Source organism: Aedes aegypti, chromosome 3 (genome assembly GCF_002204515.2).
Source record: "Aedes aegypti strain LVP_AGWG chromosome 3, AaegL5.0 Primary Assembly, whole genome shotgun sequence".
NCBI lineage: Eukaryota > Metazoa > Arthropoda > Insecta > Diptera > Culicidae > Aedes > Aedes aegypti.
In genome coordinates this window covers 332,978,915-332,986,295 of record NC_035109.1, presented here as the reverse complement: position 1 = coordinate 332,986,295, position 7,381 = coordinate 332,978,915, and positions in this window count along the sequence as shown.

Here is a 7,381-nt window from a genome sequence, read left to right as displayed (position 1 = left end):
GCAGTTACCTCGCTAAACGGGGCAAGTGGGACACATCCAGCTTTATGCGTTAACCCACAGCAGTAAGTTAACGATCACAATAGGATTGATAAATCATAGATTTTTAATTTTGAGTACATTTTTGATGTACATAAGGGATCAACCATAAAATACGTAACGCTTTAAAAAGAAAACGTTTATTCAATAGTATGTCATATTGCACTTAATATTAACTGAAAATTCCTCAATAAAAGCGTAAAGAAGAATATGACATGTTCAAATTATATTATTTATAAGTTTTCAATTGAAAAATAGCACATAAACTTTCAATAATTGACTAAATTATAAATATGTTCTATTATTATTGATATGCATGGTAGAATACCACTCAATGGGATGGAATTGTTTTTCGTAACTATTAAATTTAGTAGAAATAGCAAATAAACTTAAATTAAAGAAGAGAAAAGTTATCGTTCTCATGATGCATAACAAATTTCATCTTTGTCTTTGCTCAATTTTGAATTCGTATTTCAAAAATAAAAAAAATAATAAAAAATATGGAAGAATTACACGATTTGCTTCCCTTTTATGCAATCACGTAATTTGAGATTGATCTTTTTTGATAAAAATCATTTGTTTGAATGTTTTAGTTCTACTCTCTAGAAAAATGTTTGAAACGTGTCGGAAAAGTTTTGATTATGGTTTTTGTTTTGATTGGTCCCACTTACCCCGGGTATAAACATATTTTGAGGTGAGTTAGACCATCGAAAATTTCATATGAAATGAAAACAAAATACCGGTTTATCGTTAGCAGCTTGTTATAACACTGTTCGACAAAAAAAAAAATTGGATGGATCAGGGACGCGTTTATATGGGTCTTGAAGGGCAAGAAAAGTGTAGAAAGAGGCCGTTTTCAAATGATTTGCTGCACCCTTGGAATATTTTTTGATAAAGTTTGAAAATTTGGCATTTTTAATCACAAAAAGTGTAATAAGCAAAATATCAATATCTTTTGAAATTCAATTATTCAACCATTGAATTTGTTAAATCAATATTTTTAGCACTAGATGACTTTAGGAAAACGTGCATCATTTCAGAAGAATATTGTCATCAATTTTGTATATGAATTTGGAATGTTAACGATCATTAAGTAAATATGTGAGGATGCGCACCATATGAATACTTTTTTTCTATTTCACACATCTGATTCATTATATAATAATTATTATAGGTTCAAGAAGACGCTTGATTTGGATTTGATTCTTTGCTTCATTTGATAAATCAATGAGCAATGCAATCCAAGAACATTTGATTTTAACAAGGATACGACTACGGAAAATTGATGTGTCTGTTATGTTTATTTGGACTGGTTGGTCTAATAAACTCCAGTGCTAAAAAATATTAATTTGATACACTCAATAGTAGAGTAATTGAATTTTGAAAGATATTAATATTTTGCTTATAACACTTTTTGTGATTAAAAATGCCAAATTTTCAAACTTTATCAAAAAATAATCCAAGGGTGCTGCAAATCATTTGAAAACGGCCTCTTTCTACACTTTTCTTGCACTTCAAGGCCCATATAAACCCGTCCCTGATCCATCCAAATAAAAAAATTTGTCAAACAGTGTAATACTTAAAATGGTGGCTTACACACTTAAATTATTTTACGGATTCCTGTGAAACCTCAACAGCTGAACAGTTGGGTGAAATAAAGTAACGGAGTACGGTAATTTTTAAAGTATTCGGTGAAAAATCACCGGAATCCGTAAAATTTCGACGAAATTACGGTGTTTTATTCACTGAACTGTTCAGTTGTTGAGATTACGGTGAAATTCACCGTAAGAGCTTAGTGTGTACTGATGGAAATTTGATTTATAACACATTTATTTTTTGCGAGTCAATGCAAGACGTGAAACGTGTCATAATTTATCATGCAAGTTTAAATAGGGGCTGTATTGACAACAGTTACAGAAACACATGGTAATAAAAATAACAATATTGTTTGTACATAATACATTCCTTGACATTGTATGTTCAACTTTCAAGAAGAATACCCCCATGAAAAACTTTTTCTAAGTGAGCTATGACAGAACGTCCCACTTACCCCGGATTCTCCCTTGCCCCGGGGTACCTTATTTAGTTTTATAGTCAACCATATAAAAATGGAAATCTTTCACCAAAAGTCTGCGGTCTCCGATTTCAAATCATATACTCGTTCCGTCCTGGGAGGGAGGCACCGATACTACACACGAAATATGACATGATTTTTTTTTAAACTGCAAGAAAACTCCAGCTTGCCAACGACAATCAAGGCAGACTTGATGAAAATCGCTAGTTTTCTTTTGTTGTGTACCTTCTACCTTTTCGGACAAACATTGAAAAAGGGCCAAAGTTTTCTATGCATTTCATTTTCGTTTTTATTATAAAAAGTAAAATGATGCGTGTTTAAGTACTTTATATTCAATCAGAATAAAAGGTGCTATCGTGACATTACTTTTGAATAGGCATGAATAGCTTATCAATCGATTTTTTTGTCACATTTGATGAAATGCCAAAAAATGTTTTGATCAATTACGCACTTTTTCCAAGTTTGTCCATTGTTTGAGATCCGGGCTCACAATGACAGTTCGTGACAGCAGAATCTCGGCTCACTATGACGTACAGAAATTTCGTATCGGTTTCTCCCTCCCACACTGAAACTAATGGTGTAGTAACCTTAATCATGACAATGTTGTTAACGCAACTATTCCAAGATATTTTTAAATTAAATGAAATAGTATCAATATTGAAAACAATGTTGTTGAAATTACCATGTCATAAGACTATAACACTGTGTACTTTCAACTTTGTTATTATAGTCAAAAGTTATACTTCTTGAAGTCAAATAGACTACATGTGTAGTGATAAGAAAAAAATAATGTTCTCGATTTTACCATGGCCATGGTATAAATTGCAACCTAGAAAAAGATCTCAAGCTCATCCCCAGTGAAGGACGCCATTTTTGCTTATCAGTTCTTTCGCATGGTTAGGTGGATAATTTACTTTGTTATTGAAAGCAAAAAAAATAAATGAAGCATTAAAGTAGCGACAGATCAGAGATACATGAGGATCAAGAGATTGATGGTAAGTATGATTATGATATGATAGGGAAAATCATAATAATTCCTCGTTTTCCCGTGATAAAATTCATAGAAAATTACTATTGGGAAGTGGCTTCCCCATGGTGTTCTAGCTCAATTGCTGACACATCATGAAGATCAATTTGGTGTATAAGGTAAGTTAGCATGTTAGACAGGTTTTAAAACTCCATCAATAATATGGTTTTGTTTTCTAGACATTGGTGACTTTATTTACTGTACTGTGGGCTGGCGCTATACGTATTTTTGCCGCATGCTTGCACGCGCTGTTGTGCCACTATTCAATCCGATTCCATGAGCCGGAACTATTCCACTGGAAAGTCTCATCGGATCAGTATTCGTACGTCGGTAGCCTTAGCGAATCTTCCACAAAAAAACGTAAATTCCTCTTTAGCGCGTACCACCCATTCCACCCGATAAAGTTTTGGATCTTTTAGTTAGACGGTCATCACATCCAACGAGCCGGGCGTAGTCAGCTAAGCACCAATCGCGCCAACTGTTAGTGGCTTCGGAAGATCTTCAAGTTCTGGAACAGTTCGTTGATCAACGCGTCACTACATCTCCGTTCTATAAAGTCTAAGATAAGTTAAGTTAATTCGATTAGATTCTATTTCATTCCGCACTTTTTTGTACTGTGAACCGGACCAAAAAGGTGTGTACAAATTATCAAAAACTTAAAAATATAATTATACAAAATTTATTTACTAAAAAAATATATATATTATTTAGTATAGATATACGCATTATGTATCAGATAACAAATTTTGCAAAATATCGGACGATCATAAAGATCAGTTCTATAGGTATTTTGTACAAATTTGCATATCTGAATGCATTATGCGTGAATCGTTATAAAGGATTTAATAATTTTAGATAAATACATGTATTCTGTAAAATCCACTACACGGCTTTTGTTATTTTAAATGCAATTACTGGTTGAAAATTCCACTGAAAGTTGTATTCGTAGCTACCATGTCCTAATCAGTAAAATTTACTACACGATAGTCGTAACTTTGAATGCAAGAGATGGTTGAAAAAATAACTTTTATTTGTCATCAATATAATCATGAAACATGGTAGTTTTGACTGATTCAGTCTTGCGTTGCCACCATGGTAAAAATAACGACACGAAGAGTTCAAAATGAATGCACTGCGTAGTCTGCACAAATAAAGTGGTGCTGTGCATTTAATTTAAACCATCGACATGGTAATTTTTACCGCAATGCTGTTTTCAGTGCAGGTTCCGTCCATTGAGCCTTTGGAGTTTCTTCTTTGTTTCAGTTTAAATTCATCCAAGGAGGCTTCTGCGCTACTTTCACCATGGAAAAAGCTCCCGGCTGCTTGTTGAAATTTTCTCATTGTCATTTTTCTTGTTTAATAATCGTCATCGCAAGACCACAAATCAGATACGCACACATTTCGACTAAATGATTGATTCAATCATATTTTCAACATAATAGTCTCCATTACATAGATATATTTTTCCAATTCACTTTAACACGATTGGCGCATTATCCGCCAAATTGCTGCCGCTATCGCGAAAACTCAACCTTGGAAAAGGGGACACGCAACACAAAACACTGACTATCGGGTGTTATCGCAATTCCAATACTCAAATATTAAAATGTATACTAGAACATTCTCCCTCCACTATAATTTTTCACAGTAACTTTACTTAAAACACTTTCCGGGTGGCATAGCACCATCAGACTTTTCGTAGCTTAATCGGCTGAATTAAGGTGAAACATCTCGGAATCCATAGATGGCCGTCACAATGGCCGACTTGTGCCCCTACTCACGTTTTCAAAGGCACTAAACTGGAGAAATAGTTGGCAAACGTTTCTGATCTTCTTATTTTAAGCTTTCTGCTAGTGCACAAAGTCAAAATAAAAAGTTCACTGTAATTGGATGTGTTCTTCGCGAGATTTGTGCCTTTGAAGTTGCAGTGCAATCTTAGAAGATGATTCCAAACTGTTTCACCTTAAGAAAAGCGCGAAATCGAAACAAAATGTGGAGCGAGTTCAAAAACGCATCCATTCACGCGCACAGCTTGCTGTGATCTCATTCAAACACGAGAAAAAAATTATGTGGTGAAACTACTATCTATGAAATCTAGCGCATTTCTGGTCTGCTGAAAATTTCCGGTGTAAGTGAGACTTTCGCTAAATCGCTTCAATATGCCACAATTTGATTCATAATATGAAAATTCATCCATAATAGCGTTTTCAAAAACTAATATTTCTACTTTTTAAGCAAATCTGAGTAATTATTATACACAAAACAGATTACTAACCGTAGTTCCAAATTGAAACTATACGATTCGTGCTTTTATATTACAATGTTTATGTTTTCAATATTCTCCAATAGAATTTAATAGGTTGGATTCGACACTAATTGATCCATAACTATGGGGCCGTGGTATCATTTGAAAACAACATTTTTTAAAGAAAAAACCGGATAAATCTGTAACAATAAGAGATACAACAGTAGTCTCTTCGGCGAAAAGATGCACAATCAGAAGTGCTAAAAGTACTGGGATCATTTTTTTTGCGAGAAATTATCGTAAACAAAGTTGTTGAGCAAAAACGGATTTTTCAGGACCACCCGAACATATTTGATTAAAAATAATTTTTCACGAACTGTAAGAGATATAAATTTAAGTTCTTCGTCAAAGTTGCTCCAAATTGGTTGATCTAAAACATTTTAGATTTTTTCCTCATGAAAAAAGCAAAAAAGTTTATATTCTGATCTCCTAATCCATGCGGGTTACCATAATTTCATATTATAAAAAAAAAGGCTGAAAAAGATTGAGAAATTTTCCCGATGCCACTACATTTTTTAAACTGACGGTTTAGGCGCAAACTTTTTTGTCTTCCTAGATATGGCTTTGGGACCAATGTGCACGGCATCCAAAACCAGAATGTTTTCGAGACTCCTCCCAAGTAACAATTTCAGTGCTTTTTGATCTTAGATGTTATTTATGGAGGTTTTATTAGAGATGTATCCATTCCTAACAGATTTAATAAAGCATTGCAAAGTGCCAAACGTTCTTTTCGGTAAAACCCACTTTAAAATGCTTTGTAGATATCTACAAGAGCTCCTGTTAAAACTTATTTGCTGGCCACATTTTTTGATAATAAATTTTATTTTGAAGGAGCTGTGTAGTGTCTATTAAAACCTATACTTAAAACCTCATCTTGGTTGTCTTGTCAAGGCATTAGTTAAACTTCTAAGACTACGCTAAGTCATGTTAAAGCCTTCTTAAATCTCAACTGTCTGATGCATGTTATTGGATTGCAGTCTGCGTGTGGTTATCAATATCATTATGTTGATAATGAGAATCACGTAGTTAATTATGGATTATTCAGAACGCAAACATAGAAATGACAAATATTCCTCTCGAAGAATTAACAGAATATCGCATATTTTTCCCATACTTGCCTGAACTTCCCATTCTAGTGGGACAACTATGCTGCACACAACAGCTGAGCTACACGATAATAGCACAGACAAACAGACGTCACACTCTCACTGCTGTCCATCGACCAAGTTTTTAACGTTCGATTCGAATATATGGTAGGTGGTCAATCGACCACCCGTAGCGCTCGCGTCACTTTTGTTCGTGTTTGACGTTTACACACTACCGCCACCTGTTGGTCCATCGGCCACCTACAGTGTTTTTAGCATTGGGCGTACATGTTTTCGCGACTATGATTTTGATCGCGATTAGTTCTAAGTGTTACGTCTGTTTCTCTGTGATAAAAGCTTTCATTTTTCAGACACTTATCACTTACCGTTTTCTGCATCAATACAACCGATCAAGCACGAGGGGCTTTATTATAACAATTCTTTCCAATAAAACAGTTAGATACATAACGGCACAAATTTAATAAAATGAATTACATCACAAAATTGAATCTTCCGATTTATTAACCTTTTTTCCTAAGTGCATTAAGTTTAATTCAAGGCTCCCAAAAAACCAATTTGTCTTAGTGCAGAACAAATATTCTAATTTAGGAATATTTTAGCCAGTGAGGGTTTTGCGCACGGGTTCTTAAGATCAAAAGCGTTTATGAATGATTATATTGTTCGGAATAATCACCAATTGATCTTAAACCATCCCAGACAAGACCAGCGAGATTTAACTGGATGAAATCCATTTTTATTGTCGCCGTTTCGGATTGATAATTACAATATGCGTGGGAAATTCCAATTTATGATTAAGATGAGCATGAAATCGTTCTGAAAATGGAATGGAGTAA